Here is a 27,027-nt window from a genome sequence, read left to right on the forward strand (position 1 = left end):
CTTTTCAAGTGGATGGTCCTATATCACAACTTGACATATGTTGCTTTAATCTCCCTGCTTCAGCAAATGCAGCCATCTTGGGCTAAAAAACCTCTCGACGACTCACATTTAAACCTGATTGTGGTGTCACTAGGAAAGTGATGCAAATAAACAGCCCTGTGTACCAAAATACCCAATCTCAATCATCTGTAATGAGATCCCTCTAGTGCTTAAGCACATTCTCATCACACCAGAATCGCTACCCTTGATTCAAAAGGAGGGACTAGCCCGGACTGAAATCCCATTTCATCTCAGAGGTCATCTAAAGACAAACACATCTGAAGATGCTGGGGCCGAGATGTAAAACGTGAGACAAGCTCTTTGGTGTGAATGCTGGGATCGTGCTGTGTGAGTCTCCCTTTTTGCGGTGGTTGACAGTCATCAGTACTAAGCCTTCAGGCACCCCATCTCTCTGTCTGAATTCATTTCGGTCATTTTCTGCTTGGAGTCAGGGGTAACATGAGAGATGGCCTCTCAGAAGCCCTTTCAGCCCTGTGATTCTCTGAACAAACTTCTTTATGTTTTCTAGTTATATATTTACGTATAAATAAATGTCAAAATATTTAAAATTTTAAACCTTCAAAATAATGAGTAATTTTGACATTTAATTTTTTTTTTATTACTTCTATATCAGGTTTCTCAGCCTCGGCATTATCGATATCTTGGGTGGGATCACTCGGTTTGTGTGTTGGGTACCGTAGGATAATTAGCAGCATCTCTGACCTCCACCCACTAGATGCCAGTAGCACACACCCTCCCTCCCCCGGCTGTGACAACCAAAAATGTCTTCAGACATTGCCAAATATCCATTGGGAGGACAAAATTCACCTGGTTGAGAACCACAACTCTCTATACATTTACGTATTTATATATCCTGCCCCTGGCATGGCCAAGAAAAAACAAATCCAGATTTTCCAAGGCACCCACAAGTTTTAGTTTTAAGAATTTCAAAATTCCTGTGACTCATAAGGAAGAACCAGGATCTGTGATACCCTACTACTCCGAAAGATTTATAGACAGCCCTACTGCTGTCTCAAAGTAAGGGTGGCAAGGCCCGGCCCCATTTCAGTCAAGACATTTAAGAGGACGGATCTGCTGTCACCCGATCTCTTGGACTGCTCCCCTCTCCACTTTTAGGAGCTCCATTCTTAGAAGACTACTCTTAAGAAATCCTTCGCCATCCACTACCAGGCGCTGAGTACTGACTGTGAAGGAAGAGGATTAGGGTTGGTGTCTATTAATATCATCGACAGAAGCGATGGCCCACTGTACTTCTCCAGGGCCAGACCACCTCGGGGGCAGCGTTTCTAGAGCTAAGGGCCAAGTGTGGGGGAGGGTAAAGAAGAGGCTTCCTCAAGGAGAGTCTCAGGGTGAGGGGGTGACAGGACAATAACACCAGAACGAAAGGATGAAGAATGGGAGATGGTATGTCCAGCTCAGAGAAGAGAAGATGAATGAGGATGGAGAGTGTCTTCAAAGAGCTGGTGGGCTGGTATGTGGGAAAGTGACCGGACTTGTCTCGTTTGCTTAGAAAGTGGCTAAGAGCAGTAGGTGACCCAGTAAACAGTTATCACAGGCTTTCTATGTCCCAGGCCCCATCCAGGCACTGAGAGCAAGGAAGGAAGACGGAGTCTCTGTCTCATGGAGTGCACGTTGTAGTTCAACTTAAGAACTAGACGGTGTTCTCTTCCTCCCTCCCTCTCTCGGTTCTTCCTTCCCTCTTTCTTTCTTTTTGACAATTTAAGCTAAATGTCCAGGTATTCATCTAACTGCTTGTTTCTTTCCATTTTAAAAATTAAGGTTAATTAACATACAGCAAAATTCACCCTTTCAACTGTATAGCTCTGTGAGTTTTCACAAAAGCGTACAGTTGTATAAATACCACCACAATCAAGATCTAGAACAACTTCATCGCCCTCTAAAATTTTCCTATGCCTCCAGATTGTTTTATTTGGAGCAAGCTGTTCTGCACAGTAGCAAGCTCCTCATGTCTGCGAGAATCTGGATTCCCTCTGTCAGGGATTCTGAAGAGACTTTTTTTTGGCTAGTGGGAGATTGGGCCAGACAATCCCTGAGGCCATGTCCATCTCTTTGACTCCACCTACAGACACCCGATCTTAAACACCAGCCCACCTGCAGTGACACAGTTGACTCCCTCCAATCACAGGTAAAGGTCCCGCACCAAAGCCAAATTCTTTGAGTCAAAGCTCAAAAATTTCAGTCCAATAATTGGAGCTTTGTGAAGGCTACATAATAAGCACAGACAACAAAATCAAAAGAAAGGTTTGGAAATGAAAACCTAAACATGGTAATTGAGGCCCAAACAAGGGTACCATCTACTCCCAACCTTTCTTTTTCTTCTCGTTATTTTGGTTCAAAATAACATTAACTGCAAAACTGAACAAAGGTCAAACAATGTGACCAGCCTTGGCTGCAAAGGTGGCAAGAAGGGAAGTAAAATCAGCCAAGCTCATCTAAGAATGGTTGACAGGGGGAGAGAAGATGACAAATGTCTGGGGGGGGGGGGGGTGGTTCCCACAGCTCGTTATGGAGTGGATGCTGGAAGAGGGACTGTGGAGGTGACCAGCTGTGATGTCCCCTGTGACAGCAAATGGGGCGTGACCAACCCATCCTGTGCAGCCCTCCTGCTGGAAGATTCGCACACCTTCTAGTGGCTTGACCTCAATGGCAAATGCCCAGTTATCAAGAATAACTGCTTTATCGAGCACCTCACAAGCCCCAGCACTTCCTAGCTCATTTTATTCTCACGACAGCCCTATGAGGCAGGTAACATTACAAACCTCGTTTTACAGAGGAGGAAACTGAGGCTCAGAGAGGTTATGTAACAAGCAGTAACTGCAGAACTTGAATTTTTAACGCAGGTCTCCTGACCCCAGACACTGTCCTTTGTAGTACTGTTAGCAAGGTCTTCTGGGTGGTTGCCAAAATTAATGTTCTTGGTCTCTCAGGCCACTGTTACACTGGTTTGTGGGCTGGCTCCCAGGTATGCTGGATTCTTAACTCCCTTTCATTTCCCATTCCCCAAGCAGCTAACTGCCTGTTTCTCATATTGCCATAAGGATCTCTCTGCTTTGGAGACTTTTTAAAAAATTTTATTCTTTTTAAGACTGCAAGTTTATTACTCTCATAGTCCACGGGTGGCTTAGAATATAAGCTACACTGTCAAGGGGATTCTTTACCCTGCATCAAGAAGCTTTCCTAAATCTAGACTTCTTATTAAATCTTGGAAAACCCCATATTGCTTAATAACATCAGCAATAACAAGAAAAAATGTCATACTGTCAGGAAACACCAATTGCATGTCACGTTTAATTATAAAATTCCATTTTGTCCAAGTTTAGTGCAGATTTAGATGCACAGAACGAGGCAATGGCTTCCCTTTGTGAGCACCATTCTACAACCAAAGGTCTTAGAAATAAATGTAGTGACACTTACCAAAATTTCCCCCGACTATCACAAACTTTATATACACCACATGTCTTCTAATACAGCTGCTGGACTGGTCCTGAAAAACACCACAATAACAAAAAGAAAAATGCATCATTAAACAGAAGTAATTTAATATATATTGGGTTTCCCTTCTGGAAGCCATGACGTCTTTCCTGTTTTGGGCACCTGTCAATGTACCGAACTCTTACTGCCAGTTTCTAACTTGTTTTTCACAGGAAGATGAAACCAATTTACAAATTAACTTGGCACTCACCAATAACAAATAAATAAAAATCTGGGCAACGAAATAAACCAGAAACTGCACTTATAAGTACTTTATTTGAATTTTTAGCCCTTTAAAATAATTGAAGACAAAAGACAACAATGCAAAAATATCTAAAACTGAACTCATAATATTTCTTCCTCTAGACCGATTCCTTGTTCTTTTTTCTTTAATAACACACTCTCTTCTCCCCTGCTGGCTGGCAGACCCTCACCTTTCTTTGATAGAGTTCCTTTTATTATCTGTAAAATTGGGATTATCGTACTGACCTCACAGGGTTGTTATGAGGATTAAATGATATAAATTTAATGACATATAAATGACGCTGAAAGGCTTACAACAGCGTCGGGCACTCAGTGAATGTAGGGAGTTATTGTCATTCTCCCAGTCACCCAGGCCTGAAACCTCGCCTGGCCATCCTCAGCTTCACCATGAACCAGGGCTCAATCCTGCCCCTCTTGTCCCGCAGGTGCACTGGATCTCACGGCCTTCTCTCCATTCTCATCATTACACTCTGTCCAGTTGGCATCACTCACTCCTTGCAGAAACCGGTCTCCTGGCCTCCAGCTTATTCCCTTCCAATCCTACTCTCATGGCTCTGCAAAGCCTCCTTCCTAAATACAACTTAAAGCCTCAGCAGAAACACCTTCCACTGCTCCCCATCACCTGCAAATTTATCTGTGAAATCACGTTAGCCTGGGACTCCAGCTCTCCTCAGCTTTATTTCCACATTTTCCCGTCAGATGCCGAGGCATCCGCTCGCCTGTCTTGCCTGAGCCTTTCGGCACATTAGTTCCTTCTCTGAGCGTCTTCTGTCCCATGACTCCTGGTAGGAGGCCTAGCCATTTTCTAAGGCAGGGACTCCTTACCTTTTTTGTGCCATAACAGTCTAGAGACACGTTTCCCAGAATAATGATTTTAAATGTTTGAAATTAACACATAAAATGTATAGGATTCAAAAGAAGTACAATGACATACAGCTATCAAAATATACAATAAAATTGTCATGTGTTTCTTTCAATATTTAAATAAGTTCTAGCAAAAGTCTAATAACTACTGTAATTTTGAAGTACTATTGGTCACAAATGATATTTCAGGATATTTGTAACTATAATGTAATATGAAAATTCCCATAATTTCTATTGGTAACAAATAGCTAATGCGACTTTTATAACAGAGGGCAATGTCAGATTTCAGTTAAGGGTTAGTGAAAATAAAGAGATAATATTTTCCACCATCTAAATTCACAGACACCTCCCCCCACCCCTACCGAATTCCATCCATGGTCCCCAGGTCAAGGGTCCCTGCTTTAAGGCCCAGCTCAATTCTCATCTTCTTGAGCCCTTTCTACCTTGATTTTCCCCATTTGGTATGATCTTACTCCTCTTTGTTTTTCTCTTTTTAAAAATTATGTTTTATTTGATACAGATACTTTAAATGTACCTACCATAGCCTACTTTTTAAGTTGTAAGTTTTTAAGTTGTAAGGGTAGGCCCCATTTTTCCCCCATTTTTTTATTCCTCTCACAGCTAATGATGACTTGCCTCACAGCAGGCACAGCAGGAAGGCATTCAGTCAGAAGTGTTTGAATCAATCTGTGATTAATAGTGCAATCTTGCTCATCCTACACAGGCTCAGCTAATATTAATATGATCACATCACTCTTTGGCAGCCAATGAGGTCCTAAAGATGGAGATGGGACACCTAAACATTCTCTGTTTAGAGTATAAATTACAGAAGTTAGGCAGCAAAATGTTCCCTTCTCTTACTTCCTCTCTTTAGAGAGTGAATGCTTAGTCAGTGCTGCTGGCTGATGGATCTTCCATGAACAGGCTGGCTGTTCAATCGTTCTGTCAACACATGGGATGCCTGTGTGACACAAGCACAATTCCTGACTCCACGGAGCTTCAAGTCGAGCAGCCTTCCCAGCTAGTCTAGAGTAGCTGGGAATCTCTCAACCATTCAGGGCCTTTGCATAGGCTAGGAATAGCCATTGATTCCTAAGTAGGAGTGCCTTTGTTACCCACATGGACAAGGCCAGTCAAGAGCTGCTCTGGCTTCCTACTGGTCTCACAGATGTGAGCCCATGGTTCCGGGGCGGGCAGGTCAAGCAGAAGGAGCAGTAAAATTCCATCTCCCTTCCTGAGTGATGTTGTACTTGCATATGAGGTCGGAGATGGCAACCCCACCAAAGTGACCATCTCAGGAAGGTCTGCTCAATACCTGGCTGCCTATTTCACTCCAAACCCCACTGAGTCTATGAGGGATCAGCCTCAGGTTGGACACTAGTCCTTTGGTCTTATCAGCTTTTTTCCTAAACAGCTGCAGCTCAGGACTCCTGTCTTTTGCCAAGAAAAACAAAACCAAAAAAATATAACAGAATAGCTCCTCCTTTTCAAATGAAGAGAGCATAATGATTTTCTCCACTGAAAACCACTCATAAGGGCATTGTGACCATTTTCTTTGGCAGAAATTCACCACCGGCAGCATTTTTTGCGCCCGACATCATGTCAAGTGACTCTCAGAACAAGTGGGGGTGTACTCTCCCACCTAGTAACTAAGGCTGATGAGATATCCACTCAGAGAACAAAGGCTGGACTTGGCACACTCTTTTTATACTTAAGGACATTTAAATCCATTTCATTTGGCTTTGTTCCTTTTGTGACACACTATGGTGTTAAATAAAAATAGCTGAATGATAATGAAGAGGGCAGCATGATGCTTTAATCTTCTGTTTCAAGAATTACGACACATACATCCTCATAAATAAATATTTATAGGCGCTCCTACACAACACATTGCACTGCATGTACGTTTTGCTTCTAATACATGCCATGGACCATTGTGTGGCTCCTGGTTTAAAGGGAACATTCTCATTACACACTGGGAACAAGTTATCTCTAATACAGTTCTCATCTGCATGGGGCCATTCCCTCTTCTTCTTCCTAACAGATCCCCCATATTTCTTCAGCCACAGTGTCTCATGGGCAGGTGACAGACTCCCAGCTGGACGGTGGGGACCTGAATGGTCTAAGACTTTTTGCACTGCGTCAACCAGCAATATCAGCATTACCTGGGAGCTTCTGAGAAATTCAGCTCTGAGGCCCCACAAACCTACTGAAGCAGAAGCTATTTCACAAGACCCACAGGTAATCTGTGTGCACAGTGAAGTTTGAGATGTGCTTATCCAAGGGAAACCCATTCCTCTGGCCAGCGACTTTCAAAAAGAGGCATGTTGCCCAATTCAGGCCAACAAGATGTGAAGAATGTTTTGTTGGGAGCTTCTCCTCATTCTTCTGGAAGAAATACCTTCCTTCTGAATGGTGCGTGGGATGTGATGCCTACAACTTCTGCAGCTATCTTGTGACAGCCTAAGGATAAAGCTGGCCCAGAGCGGAGGGCAAAGACAGAAAAAACACAGGGGAGCAGAGTGGGGGATTGCATTAGGTCAACCTTGGAGTCTGCGGAACCACTGGACTTCCAATAATAAATTCCTACTGTTCAGGCCTCTTTGAGTTGTTTTCAATTATCTGCAGGTGGAAAGCATCCTGACAAGCAGTCCCCAATATAAAGCATTATAAAAATGACAGAATGCCAAGGCACCAGGCTCTGCCACACGCTGAAGAGTCCAGACAAGTTAGTGCATTGAGAGACCAGAGGAACTGTTCAGAGACTCATTTTGTTTCGGGGACTGACCCAGTAGTATTTCCGGTTCTGACAACCGTAGTTCACTTTGCACATTTCCAGAGGTTTCTAAGTCGGCCAGTCTAAATGATCCATCAGAGAAAATGCTGAAAACTTTCCAAATTATTTTAACCAGAATGGGCAACAGTTGTGTTCCTCAGAAGTCACATGGATGTCATTTCCCACAAAGACAATGGGAGACTAATTGCTCAGCCTCAGGCTCTAATGGGGAAGACAACCTGCTACATGTAATTACTGAAGGGTAAATAAGGAAAAGCTTGAGGCTCTCAAAATCTGCTTCTGGATCCACTCCAATAACTTGGGGAAAAAGAAAAAAAAAAGAAGAGAGTGAGCCAGCTGGGGTCTGGGAAAAGATCTGAGGAGCTAGCAGCTTAGGTAGCCATCCACACGATTTTTATATATCACTGGTACTTATTAAAGACTTTCCTGAGGAAACCAAGTAGACCTGCTATTATATGAAACCATATATGGCTTTGGTGTAATTCTGCTTCATATACAGGAGTGGCGTAGTCATGGAGAACTGGGCTTCTAAATGGATGTTCTCTCTTTGGTGTATCATAGCTTCTTAGCCTTAACAATCTTCGGGGATAGGTTTGCCGTGTGGGTTTAATGAAGAACACGCTTTCTATCATCAAGTGAATATTAGCTGGTTTTCCACAGAATGTTCCTCAGGTTCTATCACCTCAGGACTTTTTTTTCTGTCCAAATCTTTCTGCTTTCTCTTCCCTGGTACCTCATATACCTCTTCAGCTCCAACTACCACCCCATGTCCTGAGCCTCAAACTACGTCCCTAAGTCTATCACTATATTCCCAGTTACTCTGCTGCCCCTAGATAGAAAGTACTTGAGGGTGAGGACGTTGTTTTGGTCATTGCTATATTCCCAATGCTTAGCACAGTGGCTGGCACTGGGTACTAAATGTTCGTTGAATAAGTAAGTGAAAGGCCTCACTCAGACTCCTTAGCTGCCTCACAGAAGTTCTTGCCATCACCTCCTAACTGGCCTCTGGCTCTGATCTCTCCTTTTCCTCAATATCAACACACATGAAAGCTCTGGATTATAGCACTGATCATGCCCGCTCCAGAATGTCTCAGCTGGGAATGACTCACCAGCCCAGCCTCATACTTTCTGGGTGAAAAACTGGGTCCAGCGAGTATGACTTGCCCAAGGTCTTACAATTAGTGGGTGGCAGAGACAGGATTATAACTCAGGCTGCCGACCTAGTGCTCTTGCTACCATGCCACTGACTAGTTCAGAAACCTCCAGCGGCCTTTCAGTAGAACAAGGCTAGGTACGTAGGAGGCACTTGATAAATATTTGTTGACTGACTGATTGGATAAATGAATGGGTCTCTTTTGCATACAACAATGGGTTTCAGTTTTTCGGAAAGTGGAACCCTGTTCAAAGGAAAGACAATACTTCAGTACACAAAATGGAGAAGGGAGGAGTGGCTCTGGGCCTCTGCCCCTGCAGTGCCTCTGCGCCACCTCCAAGAAACCTCGGGGCTTAGCCATACTGCCAGAAAAACCAAGGACTTACACAAACTCAAACTCTTCATCTTTGCACTCAAGGCCACCCACCATCATTCCAAACCCATCTCAGTCTTATCTTGCATTTGTTCTTCCTCCCTCATGCCCAGCCTTACCAAAGCACTTGCTGTTCCCTGGACTTGTCCCTCCTCCAGGCCTTCTCTGCTCCGTTTCTTCTCTTTGATGTGCCCTCGGCTCCACTGGCAACAATGGAGAACCAACCTGCCCTCAAGCCCGACTCTAACATAAATCTCTCCCTGAAGTTCTTGCCCAACTTCCTCCAGCGGAACTAGCCTCGCTCTGTTTATACCTCTACTGGAGAACTGACCACGCCTCTGCTTGAAGGGCAAGAGTCCGCTCCTTGAGGGCAGGAACCTGCTCTAAATTTATCTCCGAACCCTCGGCTCCTTGCCCAGCCCAACGCCTTGCAGAGAGGAGGCGCTTCTAGTCATTCTGTTGCATTCATAGGGCTTCATCCTTTTTAGCTCACCTCTGTGACCAAATTACAAAAGTTCTGTAATGAGGATTCCAGCCTGTGCAGGCTGATGATAAAGCCGGGACACACTTGCACAGCCCACTGGCTAGGGGACAGCTGTGTGAGTCTTTGCTGAGTCTTATTTTCAAAAGCAAAGAACAGGGCGGGGGGGGGGGGGGGGTGGCAGGGAGAGTGGCTTCCCCTCCGCTCTATAACTCTCCTGTGGCTACAGCTGTCCTGAGCAGCTTGTGCACAAAAATAACAATAGATTTAAAATACAGTCCTGACTCCTTCCATGCTCCAATACTCTCTGCAAGTCCAAAGTCAATTGTCTGAAAAATGAAAGTGTTCCAAATGGTGGGATAATACATTAAACAAGCAAGAGCACAAACAAAGCCCCGATGCAAGGGAAGAGGACGGGAACCAGAAAACACAGGGTTCCCTAGGAAACGGAGCCTACTTGCCGACTGACTGATGGTGGCCTTCCCTCCTCATGGGGGAGGGAGGGTGCTCTGGGAAGGCATCACTGACTAATCTGCTTCCTCTGCCTGCAGGGGCCCTAATCCTTCTGGCTTCAGCCCAACAAGTTGGGGAGACTTGAGCAAGGTTGCGGTGGTTGGTTGTTTTATCATTTGCTGGAGGAGGAGTATTCAGAAGAAACGAGGAGGAGGAGGAGAGATGGACACAGAGAGGGATGGGCACGGAAGGCACTCAGCCAGCAGAAAGGCATTACTGACCACAGGAGAAGGGGGCAGAGGTGGAACTACAAAAGGCCGACGCTCCTTTCTCGTCAGCTATTGCCAAGATGAGACAGAATCAGAGGCTCGGCTGAGGAGCAAGGCACCACCCAACCAGCAATTGAGCTTATCCCCAGCTGCCGAGAGGCCTGCTCTGAAGGCCGACCAGAGAGGTATATTTTGGGCTCACTGGCACAAAAGGTTGAGCTGAGTCATGCAAAAGGGTGGTTGGAGGGGCTGAGTGGGGTTTTAGGGCTCCCTCTGCCCCCTGTAATCTCCATCAATCCCCAGCAGGAGTAGGGATATAATTTCTCCTCCTCCTTTTCAGAATAATATGTTCTTTAAACCTTTAGGCTGAGGGTACCCAGTTTATCTGGGGAAGAAATATATGAAGTAATTGCCATTGGAATAATTAGTTGATGGTCAGGAGGGAAAAAAAAAGATTTTGCTTCTATGAGACTCATGAGTATATATTTATAATAATCATGTCTTTCTGGCAATGAGTTTCTGTCAGGTGATCACATCACTTATGTATCAGGTAAAAATAAAATCGAAACTCTGTTTTTGTAGTATACTTGAATTAGCTTTGACTTGCCTTTATAAATGAAGCTGTTCCTAGGGATCTGCAAGCCACAGTCTGAACAGAAATGTGGTTTTGCTGTGTTGCAGGCACAGCTGCTGGATAAGGCCCCGAGCGCGCGTCCAACCTGATTACCACTCTCAAGACCCTCCAAACAGATATTCTGCAGGGGTTCCTGGGAAAGCCCGTGAAACACACACAGTATCACAGTGCTGCCAAGATCAGGGTTAATAATGATGTGTGCGGAGCCCCTGGAGTGCCGGCTGGCTACAATATTAGAATCCCAGAATCTTGGGGCTGAATGGAGTGTTAGAGAATATCTAGTCTGGCAGTTTTTAAACTATTTTTTTAGTATGTACCAGAAGCTTGTGTGGCCACACACACACACAGATGCATGCATTTCCAAGGTTTATGCTAAACTCCAAAATATTAGACAAAAGTGAGACAGATCAGCTCTGGTTCAAGAGGAAAAGGACCCAAAACGCCACCACCTCAGCCATCCTCCTGGCCCACCAGGCACTTCTGGGGAACTCTAATGTTCTAGCAACACTGAAAATCCCAATCAAGCCCCCTACCCCCATCCCCTATCTGAATCTTATCCTCAACACCTCTTCCTTCCTCTTCCAGCAACGCTGGTGACCCAACACCTCCACCTCTTCTCTACCAAGGATCTATTTTACCCACCCTTGAGGGTCCCACGTTTTGAACCATGTCACCTGTCATAAAAGCTGCACTTTTGAAGTGATAACTAATATATTTGCCCAGCTCTTATCTGGAGTCAGCAAGACCTTGACTTACATCTTAGCCCTGCTAAGCTTGGTAAACTCCGGAAAATTCCTTAATAATCTGAAGTAGTAAACCCTGTAGAAGCTTTCCTTCTCTTCCTCTGCTTTTTATTTCATCAGAACAAATCTCCACCAAAAGAATATCAAATACCTAGGACTAAATCTAACAAAAGATGTGTAAGACCTTTACACTGAAAATTACAAAATACTATTGACAGAAATTAAAGACCTAAGTAATAGAGGGTTATGCCCTGTACAGGGACTGGAAATGTCAATATTTTTAAGATGTCAATTCTCCCCAAAATTGCATCTTCAATGTAATTTCAACAAAGAAAAACATAGGTCCCGCCCCCCCCAGTAGAAATTGACATGCAGGTTCTTAAACTTATATGGAAATGTAAGGGGCCAAAAGCCAAGATATTCTTGAAGAAGAACAAGGCTGGAAGACTTACTTTATCAGATATCAAGATTCATTATAAAATAATCCTATTAAGACTGTGTGGTATTTGTGCAAAGACAGAGAAATAGACCAACAGAACAAAACAGAAGGTTCAAAAAACAGATCTACATAGATAGTCACCTAATTTGTGACAATGACAACACTGAAGTTCAATAAATGGTTTGGGTTCACCAGGTGTTGTAGGTTGAACTGTGGCTCCCTCCAGAAGATATGCTGAAATCCTAAGCCCCCAGTACCTCAGAATGTGGCCTTATTGGAAATAGTATCGTTGCAGATGTAATCGGTGAAAATGAGGTTATACTGGATTAGGGTGGGACCAACATCTAATATGACTGGTATCCTTATAAGAAGGAGGAAACACAGACACAGAGAGACGCTAGGGGAAGAAGGCCATGCGAAAGCAGGCAGAGATCAGAGCAATGCAGTTGTGAGCCAAGGAACATCAAGGATTACCAGAAACTGCCAGAAGCTAGGCAGGGACAAGGGAGGATCTTCCATGGAGCCTTCAGAGGGAGGACGGCCCTGCTGACACCTTGATTTTGGACTTCTGGCCTCCAGAACTATGAGGATAAAGTTCTGTTGTTTGACGCCACTCAGTTCGTGGTACTTTGTTACAGCACCCCCAGGAAATGAATACACTGAGTATCCATATGAAAAAAAGGCATCTTAATCTCTACCTTACATAAAGCAAAAAATCAATTCTAGATGGATGGCAGAATTAAATGTGAAAGGTAAAATAATGAAACTTTTAGAAGAAAATGTAGAGAATGCCTTTATACCTTGTGATAGGTAAGGGTTTTTTTAAAAAAACATAACACAAGAAAGTGTTAACCATAAAAAAAAACATGATAATTTGGACTATATTAAAATTAAGAATGTCTTTATAAAGTGACATCAACAGAATCAAAACGTAGGCCGCATAGGGGAGAAAATAATTGCAATACATATATTCAGCAAAGAACTCCTACAAATCCATAAGGAAAAGGCAGACAACCCAATAAAGGAATGGGCAAATACTTGAAAAGAAATTTCATAAAAAAATAAAATCCAAATGGCTAATAAACATAGAAAAAGACGCTCTAGTTTAGTTATCGGAGAAAAGTAAATTCACAATGCATTACCAACTCACACTTACCAGATTGGCTAACATGACAGAGACAAAAACCACAAAGTGTTGGTGAGGATATGGAGCAACTGGAACTGTCACGCAGTGCTAGTGAGAGTGCAAATTGATAAAGATACTTTAGAAAACTGGCAGTATCTATTAAAGCTGAACACACCCATATCCTATGACCCAGGACCTCACCATCAAGGAATCTTACGGAAATGTCACAGATGCTCACCCATTGACATGTACAAAATGTTCCTAGCAGCTCTATTTGTAACAGCCCCAAAATGGAAACAACCCAAAAGCCCACTTACAACAGAAGGGTTAAATAAATTTTGGTATAGTTATACAATATATTACACGGCAATGAGAATGAATAAACTACAACTCATAACAACACGGATTAATCTCCTAAAGAGAGACGCAAGAGTACATACTTAAGATTTTATTTACATAAAGTTTAAAACAGACAAAATCAACCTCTGTTAGAAATCACGCTATTAGTTACCTTTGGTGGGAGTGGGGGTAGGTAGGTGCTGGAAAGAAGTCTCAGGGGCTTCTGGCGTTTGGGTGACGTTCTTTTTCCATCTGGCTACTGGTTACAGGGGAGTGTTCACTTTGTAAAAATTCATTATCAGTGCACTTAACAATTTGTGCACTTTTCTGTATGAATGTTATACTTCAATTAAAAAAAAATCGGGTGGTTAATGCAGTGAAACCAGAGACAAAACAGAGCTCTTACGAGTACTGAAAGCAAGAGAGCACAGCAATTTAATTTAAGCAAGATAATTCAAAAATTTGCTTCGCTAAAAGCTTAAAAGTGCCATTTCATTTAATTGTGTTTTTTATTCACTTAAGATGACGGTCATGCCAATGCTGTTTTACTATTATATGTTAGAATAGCATGAAGCAAACACAGTTTCAAAATATAATAATACAAATCATTTTAACTTTATCTTATTGATTTTTCTTAAGTGATAATTTGGGTATTCAAGCCCAATTTTTTCATGTCAATTAAAACAGTTTCCTGGACTTTCAATTACAGTCTGTAGCATCTCTAGATGGAAAAGTCCTGGGGATGAAGATGTATTCAATATTTCCCTTCTAGAGTCACCATGTGACATCAGCTCATCCTGCCAATGGAAGCAACAACAGTTCAGCTTGCCTCTGTCGCCTTGCTGTGGGTAAACCTATCGTTTCCACCTGATAGCCTGAAATACTGAAAATAACTCCCAGGACGCCGTTCCTGCCTTTGTCGATTTCCTCTTCAGTCTTTTCAGTCTCCCACTGTGGAATACGCATGGTCACGAGGTGGAGTCCTGACCTACCTTAGAGCAGCAAGCACCACATGGATGGAGAGAGAGTTCTGTCCCCTAGTCTCGGAGGCAGCTCGACCTCCGCCTTCTGCTAGGCCCGCTCCTGCTCTGGTCAGAGTCTGTGCAGGGGCGAGCCATCATCATCAGGCATGCGCTCTGCACAACTGCTCCAGCCACCACTGAAATAAATCCCCTGGAGCATAGAAACCATATGGCCAGACTCTGGTTTTCCCAAACAGCTTTGCTCTCTCAGACCTACACAGCATCCTGGAGTGCAGGCAGCCCCCACAGGAAGTGAGAGATGGCTGTGCCCGCTGAGGCCTACATTCTGAGATGGGAAAGGAACGGTGTGTGAAGGGACTGTGGAGGACATGGGGTTCCTGTGAAGGAAACCTCACTCACCCTCACCATGAGAGGACAGCATGGGGACCAGGATCCTAGATCTGAGCTGCTCTACTCCATGGATCATGAGGAATCCGCGGCCTTTCTTTGGCCGCTCCATTTCCCTGAATATTAACTTCCCAAAGGAGACTCCCTGGACTCAAACTCTTGTTTTTGTGCAGATTTTCTGACCCTAATTCTGCTCCTAACTTCACCATATGACAAGGATTTCATGGGTCATTTAAGAAGGTTTCCACATGCCCAGTTAGATTCCCTCTGGTAAGAAAAGAACATTTGCTTTTTAAATAATTTTTTATTGTAAGTGGCCAGAGAGATTTTCCATCCAAAAATATAGATAAATCACAAGAGTCAAAGAGGATAATCAGTTAAGAATTTACGTGGACTGAGGAAAATCATCCGGGCCAATTCCTTGCAAGCCTTTTAGCTAGATGAGTTGGTTCTACCAGCCGGGGCAGGGGTAGGCAAGCTACAGCCTGTGGGTCAGATTTGGCCCGCTGCCAGTTTTGCACAGCCCATGAACTGAGAATGGTGTTTATCTTTTTAAACGGTTGAAAAAAAAAAAAAATCAAAAGAATATTTCGTGATGTGAAAATTATAAGAAATTCAAATTTCAGGGCCTATCAGTGAAGTTGTGTTGGAACATAGCCACACCCATTAGTTTACCTCTTGTCTCTGGCTGCTGTCATGATACAAAGGCAGAGCTGTCTTCCAGAGACTGTAGGGCCTGCAAAGCCAGAAATGCTTACTATCTGGCCATTTACAGAAAGAAGTTTGTGGACCCTGGAAACCAAGATAATTGCTGTATGTTTGCAGAAGGTTGTCCACTCTGATCTTGCTCTCCCTTACGTGTTGTGAGCTTCTGGGGGGTCTCCGCAATCAGTCAAAGGCAAGTCCTAATGCTGGTACCAATTTCACACTAAGCTGGTAAACGAACACAACCCGCTAGAGAAGTGTCTTTAGACCTGTGGTCTGGTCATCAAATTAGTGGGTCCCAAAATTCAACTTAAGTTGGTTGTACCCAGCATTTTCATTAATGACATAGAGAAAAACATCAGGGCATTGTATGGACTGAATTGTGTCTCCGCCCTCCCTGCCTCCCCACGCCCACAAATTCGTATGTTGAAGCTCTAACCCCCAGGACCTCAGAATGTGACTGTATTTGGAAATAGGGCCTTTAAAGAGGTAATTAAGGTAAAATGAGTCCAAGGGTGGGCCCTCAACCAATAAGACTGGAGTCCTTGTAAGAGGAGGAAATTAGGACGTGCGCAGAGGAGAGACCATGTGAGGACAAAGGGAAAAGAAGGGCATCTACAAGCCAAGGAGAGAGGCTTCAGAAATAATCAACCCTGCACACACCTTGATCTCGGACTTGTAGCCTCCAGAGAGGCGAGAAAGTAAATATCTGTTGTTTAAGCCCCCAGGTCTGTGGCACTTTGTTATGGCAGCCCTAGCAAACTGATAGAGGTGTCATCATACATAGTATTATTTGGTGAAAAAATGTTTTTTCAATCACACATGCATGTTTGCATGTATGGTATGGTTGTGATGTAGAAATGTATTACATTCTGTCTGTCACATCACAATAAACTGAAGAACACTGTAGTGGAAGAAGAGACATGCGCTGGGTAGCAAAATCACAGAGGGTTGTTCTAAGTGAACCGAGACATCAGAGGGGAAAAGAGCACTTACTGAACATATTATAGGCCCTTGTGTACAGTATCTCATTTAGTCTTCACACAACCCTCAGCAGTGGGTAATGTTATACGTCTTCAGCTGATAAAGAAACTAAAGCACAGAGAAGTGAAGTAACCCACACGAGTGGCAGAGCCAGGTCTGACTCCAAAGCTTATATATTATTATTCCTCATCATAAATCAGTTTCTATTTCTGTGTCCCACAGAACAGAATGTGGTTTGACAATATTAAGGGATCAGAGGGAAGGGGAAACATTTATAAATAATAACAGCTGACATTTACTGGACACTCACGATGTGCCAAGTACTGTGCTAAGCTTTACATAACTGACCTCACTTCATCCTATTAACCCAATGGACTGGGAGAAGGTTAGCCACGTTTTCAGTGGAAGAATCTGAATCTGGAAGAAATCAACTTGCCCAAGGTTACAAAGCTGGTAAGTTGCAGACCCAGGATTTGAACCCCCACTGGTCTGCCACTGAGCAAGAGCTCTTGCCCATCACAATCTCTCCTTTGAACTGACTGTACCTATTGTCATATAACTGTGTGCTGGTAGTATCCACTTGAAGAAAAAAATGCAGACTTTTTATTCATATGTCCAATAAATATTAACCGAGCACATATTACATACCATTCCCTGTTCTGAGGGCTAAGGACACAATAGTGAACAAAAGAGAGAAATCCTGCCATCGTGGTGACCGTCTGAGTAAAATCTTAATGATATAACCAGACCAACTTGATTGAAATCACCTCATGGGTGAGGGCAATGAGCAGTAAGGTTCAGGGGTTCTGAAGGCACAGGTCAAAGAAATTGTAGAAACTGTAGAAAACAGGGGAAGGTGGGTAAGGTTTAGTAAATTGAAGTTTCCAGCAGTTTCATGTAATATCTCGTGTCCAGGTTTACTTATAATGTGGGAATGTTGCGTCTCCGAGTTGACTGCAAGTTTCTCAACGGCAGGGGCTATGTCATACTTTAAAACATCTCCCTCAGTGCTCCGCATGGTGTACAGTAGTTTGAATTTATTTATTAAGTTTTAAGGTGTTTCCAAGAGAAATGTGCAGGGGTTACTCAAGGACTTGCAAGTCAGATGGAATGATAAATGTCAGACAATCCTTATAAAGTCTCAGTAGAGAAAGGTGGATATTGCCGTGTGGTGTTAGGGATGTGAGCAAGAACTATATGTTCAACTGGAAGAATTTTAGCTAAATCAAATGAGATACCAGTACAACGGTCAGGAAATCAGAATGAGGCCTGGTCATGAGAATGTGAGAAAAAAATTGGGCTGAGTGAAAGGAAACCAGGGCATGGCGTATTAAGAATTTTAATATATTTGTGGCAAATAGTTTTCCTAAGGTTTCTTTGACTTTAATTTTATTTAGGATTTTTCATGTACAGAAATGTAATATTTTTACTTAGTCAAGGCTATTGATTATTTCATCAAGAAATAATCAGGAAGTGAGCAAATATTTAGATGCCAAAATGTCTTCTCTGTGTTATTTATAATATCAAATATGAGAAAATTTAACTGCATGGTAATAAAACGCTGAATGGTTAAATAAACCATGTCTATTTACACAATGGAAAACTCCACAGTCATTATTTAATCACATTAGAAAATGATCACAATTTAATACTAAATGAAACAAGCAGGATCAAAACCATATATATGTATAAAATGACATGCAGCTCCCAAACAAAAGAGGGGAAATAAATACATCGTAACACTGCTATCTTGATATGATGTGATTAAGAAATATTTTTATTTTCTTCTTTAGAGCTCATCAAATTTCTACAATGAGTGCCTATTTTCAAGTCAGGAAAAAATAAAAACCATTTAAAATAAGTTTAAATCAGAGAAAGTATGCACATAGTATCTCTATTGTGTATCTTTGACTTGCTGATGGCCTTGGCCACCAGACGCCTTTGACCACACCGGAACGAGTGGCAAATTCTGGTAACGTTATTTAAAAAAAAACCAAACGTTTCTTTTTTTTTAAAAGATTTTATTTTTTTCCTTTTTCTCCCCAGCCCCCCGGTACATAGTTGTATATTCTTCGTTGTGGGTCCTTCTAGTTGTGGCATGTGGGATGCTGCCTCAGCGTGGTTTGATGAGCAGTGCCATGTCCTCGCCCAGGATTCAAACCAACGAAACACTGGGCCGCCTGCAGCGGAGGGCGCAAACTTAACCACTCGGCCACGGGGCCAGCCCCAAAACCAAATGTTTCTAAACCCACCTGCAAGCAAGGAGTTTTCAAAATAGATGCAGCAGTGGCCAGGGCAGTCACCAGGATGAGATGATGAAGTATAATGAATTCTTTGGCTTGGACAATACATCCATTCAACAAACATTTATTGAGTCTCTGTCATGCACCAGGCACTCTGTTAGGTACTGAAGGTCAAATTGGGTCCCTGGGAACAAATGATCCATTGGGCCGACACTGGGCCTATGCAACCTGACTCTAGCAAGATCCAGCAGCAGGCAGCGCTGGGGAGTAATGGTGCAGCTGCAACCTCAATCCTCTCATCTGGGCTCTGACCCTCCTTGGATCTGTGGCCTGGAGAAAGGCTCGCTTCACCTCTCCAGCTTACACCTCATTTGTAACACAGGGATAATCCTGCCCCAGTACTCAGCACCGTGGGGAAGAATAAGCGAGAGCACTCTGGGCTTGTTTTTATCTATACAGTGCCAGATGGAGTCTACGTGGTAATAACCAGTGTTGCTTCCTTCCTTTGGAAATCGCCTATTTATTCTTTCAGAAAAAATAAAGGGTTGGAAATGAGGTTCAGTCATTAAGGGGATATTCCGTATTTTTCTTCCTCAGAATATCTACATGAGCAATTACAGAAATGAATGACTGTTTTCCAACCTCAGACAAGAGCAGAGGGAACTCAAAGTTCTCGCAAGGTTCACGAACATTCCAAGGACAAAACTAGGTGAGAAGCTGCCAGTCTTTAGGGATGTAATTCAATTACAACCACCACTTCAACAATCTAACGAAATTAATTTACAGTTTTCCAACTCTCACTTTTAGGAAGGGTGATTTTTAAAAAAACAAACAAGTGTTAACCTATTTGTTATAAAATTTAAGCTTTTTAAGAAAGACCAGAGGGCACTGAAAGGTTACCAACCATTACGTCCAAATCAGATATAAACACGAAAATCTCTCTTCTTTCTCTCCCAAACTGAACTCATTTCCCAAACACCGGGAACATCCATAAATTAATGCCCTATTACAGACAGAAGAGGAGGTGGAGAAGGAGCTGGGAAGAAAGGGGGAGAAACACGCAGACCTCAAATGCGGCACTTTTAGGTGAGAAGTCTCCCTTTATTGGCTACTAAGGTGAATGCTCAAGCACAGTACAAATACATTCACTGAGCAAGTGCAGCTCGAACTCCTAGGGTTCCCATTTTAAGTGAAAGGTTAGGGGTATTCTCCTGTTGTTTCTATAACATCTTCAGATTCTTTGTGGTCCCTCTACCATGGTAAGGACTGGTAAGTGGAGTGTTCCAACAGTTTTGCAAATATCTGGACTAAAATCTCCCACCCCTCCACTCTTCACTTCAGTGATGCTACCTGTCAATAACCACACAGGTAGAGCAGGGCATAAATGGGTCAGGTGAAGCAAAGGTCTCTGTTAAATTTTCTCTGTCTCATGGGTGACAATTAGGTATGGTCCCCTTCCCACTGCTCCCGCACCACCTCCACCCATTACTGCTGAGTCCCAAAGACTCTAGCTCCTGATGCAAGTGTGCAGGAGCGGCAGCCACAGGAGAGGTTGCCTACACCATACTGCCTACACGCAGGACAAAGCTGGCAACTTCCAGCCTGGGTGGGGCAGTACTGTACAAATGGCAACCGTCGTTGCCTTTGAAGGATATGAGTGTGCTATGATAGATTCAGTAATTGGTCTACTTTTTAAAAAGGAGTTGTAAAAATCATATTTAAAATGCTTGTTGATGTCCTGTGGGTATGAGTCACTTTGCAAAGCAGGATCAAAATGGATGCTCTGTTATGAATTCCTGCTGGTTCTTTGATTCTAAGCAACTTTATTAATGTTAATAAGAGTTACGCACACATCAATGAGAATAAATTCCTTGGGTGTTGTGGCGCTTCAATTAATGATTTGTAATAAGCGACGTAAAAAGCTTTCTAATTTTCTTCCAAGTAATGACACACTAGTCCAGAAGAGCTGCAAATCCGGCACAGGTCTCACCACAGGGTGGGAGAGCCGGGGGATGGGAGGAGGCAGGCTCTCGGGCTGGCGGGAGGCTGCCTGAGGCCCTGCAGAACTCCTCTGCGGAGGGCGTGGGAGTGCCAACAGGAGGGACAGACACAACCCGCCCAGGGGATGATGAATGTGATGAAGGCAGGAAAAGAAAACTCACAGAGAGCGAGCCTGACGCAGAAGGAATTTACTATAATCTAAAATGGGAACGACTCTCTGCAACCGTGCTTCTGAAATCTGTCACAGGATTGTTCCGTTTTTTCAGAACATAAGTTAATACTATTCATTGACTTCCAGAAATACCCACCGAGATGAAAATGGGAATGTAAGTTCCAAGGATGATGCAGCAGAATTCCCGAGGAATAGGTTATTTTGCAGTGACACAAAGCTCTGCCTCGAGGTTCTGGAAACCCAGCTCCAGATGGAACCCTCTCCTGCCCAGCCCACAGTTCTCTCCTCAACTCTTCTCGTGGGAAACTGAATGCCCATGGCTGATCTTCTCTGAGGATGGGGTAGGATGCCATGGGGGCTGCAGCAGAGACAAGTATAAATGGCAAATGCCTCAATCCCGTGATTCGGGAAGAGAACACGCCAAAATTTTAATCTAAAAATCTCCTCGGTGTTTGCTGCTCCATACTTTACCTTATACTTCCCTAGATTTTATCCTAATGCTTCACAGATACTGAAAAGACCTCTGCCAACAAATAAGACCCCGGAACATTAAGTGCTGGGTTCACAGTGACAGGTGTAAGGGGCGCTGCGCAGAGTCCCGTGTTATACCTGAGAGATCTGGAAATACTGTCCGCATCACTTACAATGCCGCAGCAGGCCTCGGAACTCTCTAGCTTCCGGCAGCACCCTAATCGTTCTGTTCAGTGGTCACCTACCACCTGGCAGATTTCAGAGCACTTTTAAAGGACATTGCATTTAAACGTTTCAATGTAAACCACATCCATCATAATTACGGCAGGGTTCTCTACACTGTGTGCATTTCATTTAGGATTAGGTGGCTTTTTCAGGGAGTTCCCCACTTGTCCTGTAACATCTGCCTAGTCGCCCTGAAGCAGCATACATGGGGATTCTTATGATGTGTAGTTTAACTAAACAAACATTTATAGGGAGAGAAACTTGTTGGCTAGGGAAACGAATACCAAGTTCAACATAACTTCCATACCAGCCACTTAGACCTAACTGGGAAAGTATCATTCATTCTATGAATTATGAGAAACTGGAATGATCATACTAGAAAAACACGAGCCAATTACAAAAACAGCAAGTGCATCTAAAACTGACAAATGCAAATAGTGCCTGGGTTGTGCACTGTTTTTGGATTACTCCTTCCTCACTTCTGCTGGTGTTAGAGACACATACGAGTGTTCTGTAGACAGCCTATATGGGAGTAGAGCCTTTGACAAAAACCTTTTGCCTCCATCTTAGCTCCCCACCATGACAGGCATGAACTTGTTGGGCATCAGGGGAAGATCTCTGTGTAACAGTGACTGAGCAGGTGCAAGATGCTGATTAGGTGCTAATGAAGGGAACAGAAGTATCAGACACCATCTTGGTCTTCAACATGTTTGCAGCCCACTGGGCAGATAAGCTCTATAGACATGCCAAGTTAACTAACAATGTAATACTTAACCACTGACTATTTACCAAGATGGACGCAGAGTGAGTTTTGAAGAAACTGGACAAAACTCCTGGATTTCCCAACCATACATGTTTTTCTTGGCTAGGAAACCATAAAATTTGGAACCAGAAGATGACCAGAATCCAGCTAAAGTTCCTCTAAGTGTGAGAAATGGAAACTCAGTGGCCCAGTTGTTTATCCATTTTCTCTAGAAAAAGCCCCCATCCGCTTTGAGAGCTATTCCCAGGACCCTCCATCTGCCTCGAAACAGCAGCTTCCCGCTGACCTTCGGAGGCCACTCAGAGTTCCAAGGGTATGCTGCCACTCATCCTCTGAGCACTGTTCTTGGCTAATTGGTAGTTTTTTTGGATTTTGTCAATCAGGTACCTTTCTGGGGTATACATTTAGTTCTTTAAAAAGTATTACTTCAATCACTTCAAATATTTGAGCTTCATTAAAAATTCTTTTTTTAAACTATGCTGCTTTTACGGCTTGAGTCTGGAAGTGAGGTTTCACCCTACAGATCATTTTTTTTTAAGTCAATTAGCTAACACTAATAAATGTACAAGAGATTTTCTTATTCTCAAGCTACTCTGAACTGAGGACCACAAATTCCAAAGTTGATCAGATCCCAGTCAGTTTCATTCATCACATATCCTCAGCTTGTTAGTTTCACGTTCTCCAGTCTGCGAAGAGTCAAGTACAATTATTGTTAGCATCAGGGAAGGAAGTAACCTACTTCATGATGTTCTCAGCCAGTGACTCCTGGGGCGTGGGTGATGGAGACCACGGAGGCAAAGAGTAGTAAGAACCTGAACAACAGGTGTCTTTGCCTACGGCCTTGGCTGGGTAATGTTTAACATTATCACTCTTGAGATAACACAGAAACGATTCTGCTGAGGATAATCTCATTTCTGCAGCAAACAGTACAAATGGAGAATTACCTGAAGAAATAATCTGTGCAAGAGTACGTGGAATTTCAGCTTCCTAAAAAAGCTGTACTATGTTAATATGGGATATTTTGCTTTCCAAGAAAACATCACAAATATCCATCATGTCAGGAATAGAGGAAACCACATGAACAGAGAAAAAGAAAAGCATCTTCTTTCCCATAAATGACCTTCTCCCCTCTAAATAGTTTCCCATGTGCTAATTTACCGAGGGGATAAGACAGTGCGGACAGAGCCACTGGTTCACTAAAGTCTTCTTATCCTCAAATCCACAGTTTACATCAAAAGCTGCTAAAGTAAACCAAATAAACTCAGAAAGAACATTTCATTCCCGCATGTTTAAAAGCCAAGGAAGAGACATCATGGTCCTAAAAACATAGGAAGGCCTTGCTTAAGGACTCAGAGAGAGGGCAGGCCCGGTGGCGCAGTGGTTAAGTGCACACGTTCTGCTTCTCAGCGGCCTGGGGTTCGCAGGGTGTGGACCGCTTGTCAAGCCATGCTGTGGCAGGCATCCCACATACCCACATATAAAGTAGAGGATGATGGGCATGGATGTTAGCTCAGGGCCAGGCTTCCTCAGCAAAAAGAGGAGGACTGGCAGTAGTTAGCTCAGGGCGAATTTTCCTCAAAAAAAAAAAAAAAAAAGGATTCAGAGAAAACTGGGCACTGCAATAAGCAGACACTGTTGACTATTCCCCTGCCATAATTCCGTCCTAAATAGGGACAGAATACTACATTGATAGTATCAATGGAAAATCACTGATATAGATTTTTAAGCCAGAAGGAAGCACAACTTTAGGTTTTGCTTTCATTGGACCGAGTAGCCAAACTTTGGAAACATGCGTGACTGCCCTCACGTAGCATCTAATGCAATGAATGGCAGGACCTGAATCTTGTGGTCTCTGGTTTTTGCTAACTGTGATATAAAACACACCCGGCCTCTTGGTAACAAGGGGCTACCTCGGCGGTTGTGACACCAACAGAACAGAAAATGCGGGTGGTGACTCATTAGCAGAACTCGGTCCTTCCCACAAGGCTGGCCTGAGTGGGTACCGTATGTGCAATGGCGTGTGTGGAAACTTGGAGGCTTGCATCCACATCTGCTGCGTCAGCACCACGGACTGGAAAGAACTCGGCAAGGACTTAAGAAACCTGATTCTGCTACAGGCTTCACGGAGGATTTTTTCTGCGACTTGAGTGGTACTTCACCCTCCTTAGCCTTCAGCTTCCGCATAAAATAAAGAAGGCAGACTAAGTGACTCTCATATTCCTTCCAGGCTTCTGCTGAAGCTCCTGGGGTCTCCGTCAGCCACCTTCAGCCCCCGGACTCTCCAAGCCTTTCGGAAGAGCCTCTCAAAGAGCAGAGCCCTCTGTTGGCTTCACCTCCCTCAAGGGCCCTTTCTGCCACCCCAAGATAAACACCAGATGACCCAAAGTGTGTTCGTAAGCCTGTGTGTTTGGTCCTGCAATGCGTTCTCTACGGCTGGTCCAGGGGTTGGAACACCACTGCTGCAGGCTTTTCCCCCAAGAGGCTGTAAACCACAATCCCTCTTCAACTCAGCCTTCCCAGCACCAAAGCCGGGCAAACGACATCTTTCTCCAAGACCTGCCAGATGTCAGGAGCTCAGCCGTTCTGAACACTGCCAGATAAAATTCAGGACACCCAGTTAAATCTGAATTTTGGATAAACCATTTGGGACATACTTATACTAAACAGTTATTTACTGTTCATCTGAAATTCAAATTTAATTGGGCATCCTGTATTTTTCATTCATTTTTATTTATTTATTTGCTCAATCTGGTAACCCTAACATGACAGACGCCTTTATCGTAGGGGTGAGGTACCAGGCTGCCCCACCAAAACAGCCTCGTGCACAATAAAACCACCGCTGGCCTGACTTCTGGGTCTTGGGAACAAGAATCCACATGGTTCAAGTGTTTTTCTCCTTAATCCTCTCCCCGCTCCTAGGTCTGCCCCCTTTCTAGTCCTCCTAGTGACTTCATATCACCACATTTCCTACCTGGGTCCCTTCCCCAAGGGGCTCAAAGTGTCTACTGACCACCTTTCCAATCATAGCCCCCTCCCTATGGCAGACGTGTAATTCATACATATGTGTCACTCAACATTTAATGAGTCATCAACTTCCTCTGAACGAACTGCTTTTTCTTTTTAAAGGTCATTATAACCTCAAATTAAAATAATCGAATTGTAGGCCGCCAAAAAAATTGAAGTGACAAAGAAGTAGGCTGTGTGAAAGAGAGGCCTTGTGGGGGACGGGTGAGGGTTGGCATCACCTAGAAGCTGCTCTCGTGACATTTCCTCTAAGTGTTTCTGCTTTTCTTAGCCTTTTCTTTTCTCTTCTTCTGTGCTCACGACAGCCCTCAGGGTAGCTGAGGAACTTGTGGATAAGGGCCAAATGGAAGGGGAAGTGGAATGGGCTGGAGCAGGCGGTGGGGTTCTACTTCTAAACTGGTCACACACCTTGCCCTCTGCCTGCAGCCAACCTCACTCCAGGACACCAGTGCAGTGCCCAAGATCCCCGAGAGCCAGCATCTCATTTAGACTGAAAAAACACACAGCCTGACTGGACTTCCTCCTTTTTGAGCAACTTGTGTTCAGAGATGAAACATAACTGCACAAGCTTGTAACTCTTGGCTCCTGAATGCCGGTTGAAATGACTCCAGGGGCCATTAAGAACCCCCAATCTCTCTCCAGGGCAAATCCGTCTAGATGGCTCTGAAAGCTAACCTGCAGGAGGGGAGGGGTTGGTGGACATGGTGGACACATTGCAGCGACTCAGGCACTTCCAACTGGGTCAGCTGGATTCCCCCTCAGACCCAGCTCTGCCCTCCTGGGAACGACCTCTGTTCCTAGGTAATTCTATCCAAGATGACCCTTTATCTTAATGTCCACACCCGTCAGCTAAAAGCACCTCACCAACCCATCAAAAGGAACAGGCTTAAAATGAATGAAATGACAAAATATTATGTAACAGATAGTTCATTATCCTTCTTAAGCTACTAGCCCTTAGCAGAATGACCCTCACTCAATCTTTTTGGAAGACAGGACTGCTACGTGTCCTGGCTCACACATCAAAGTAAGATGAATTACTAGTAACTTGAACTGAGAAATTCTGTTTTATAATTTTGCAATACCCACTGCAGGGTAGCTGGAGGCACCCAGGGTCTGCCGCACTGACTCAGCAGCATACACCTTCCAATTATCTTTCTATCTCTGGAACTCTGCCCTGAGGTGAGGGAAGTGGATTTTTTCAGATGATAGAGTTCTGGTGATGATGGGGTAAGGCCGAGGGGGGATACAGGGAGTAACATTCTCTCACATGTCCCAAGGGCTTTATGTTCTTATTTAGTTTTCCCAATAGCCTAACTAGGAGAAATGGGCCCCTGGGTCCAAGCAGGATTTGAACTCGTGTCTTTTGGACACCAAGGCCCACTGTCTACCACATCCTGTTTCACTCAGGGTCTGGAGCCCTTGGAAGAGCGGAGTGCTGACGCTTTTTCAGAGTGTGCTCACTGACAGGGACGGACTAAACATTTCATAGGCTTATAGCAAGGCTTCTACTGAAGGGATTTATATGAACAGAGGACTTATTTTTAATAATTTTTGCAGGAAAAGAGTGTCCAGTATTTAGACG

The 27,027-nt window shown here is 43.7% G+C and overlaps 1 protein-coding gene across 8 annotated transcripts in view; it reads right to left on the minus strand.

The window, feature by feature from the left end:
* FYN (FYN proto-oncogene, Src family tyrosine kinase) overlaps positions 1-27,027 on the minus strand; it is a 204,456-nt gene that overhangs the window by 108,693 nt on the left and 68,736 nt on the right. For 7 of the 8 annotated variants that reach the window (XM_023650949.2, XM_023650948.2, XM_023650943.2 and 4 more), the window contains one exon: positions 3,496-3,565. The exons of the other annotated variant lie outside the window; for it this stretch is intronic. The gene's annotated coding sequence lies outside the window, so the exon portion shown is untranslated. The remainder of the gene's footprint in view (positions 1-3,495; positions 3,566-27,027) is intronic. 8 annotated transcript variants of the gene reach the window in all.

This window comes from Equus caballus, chromosome 10, assembly GCF_041296265.1.
Source record: "Equus caballus isolate H_3958 breed thoroughbred chromosome 10, TB-T2T, whole genome shotgun sequence".
In the NCBI taxonomy this organism is placed as follows: domain Eukaryota; kingdom Metazoa; phylum Chordata; class Mammalia; order Perissodactyla; family Equidae; genus Equus; species Equus caballus.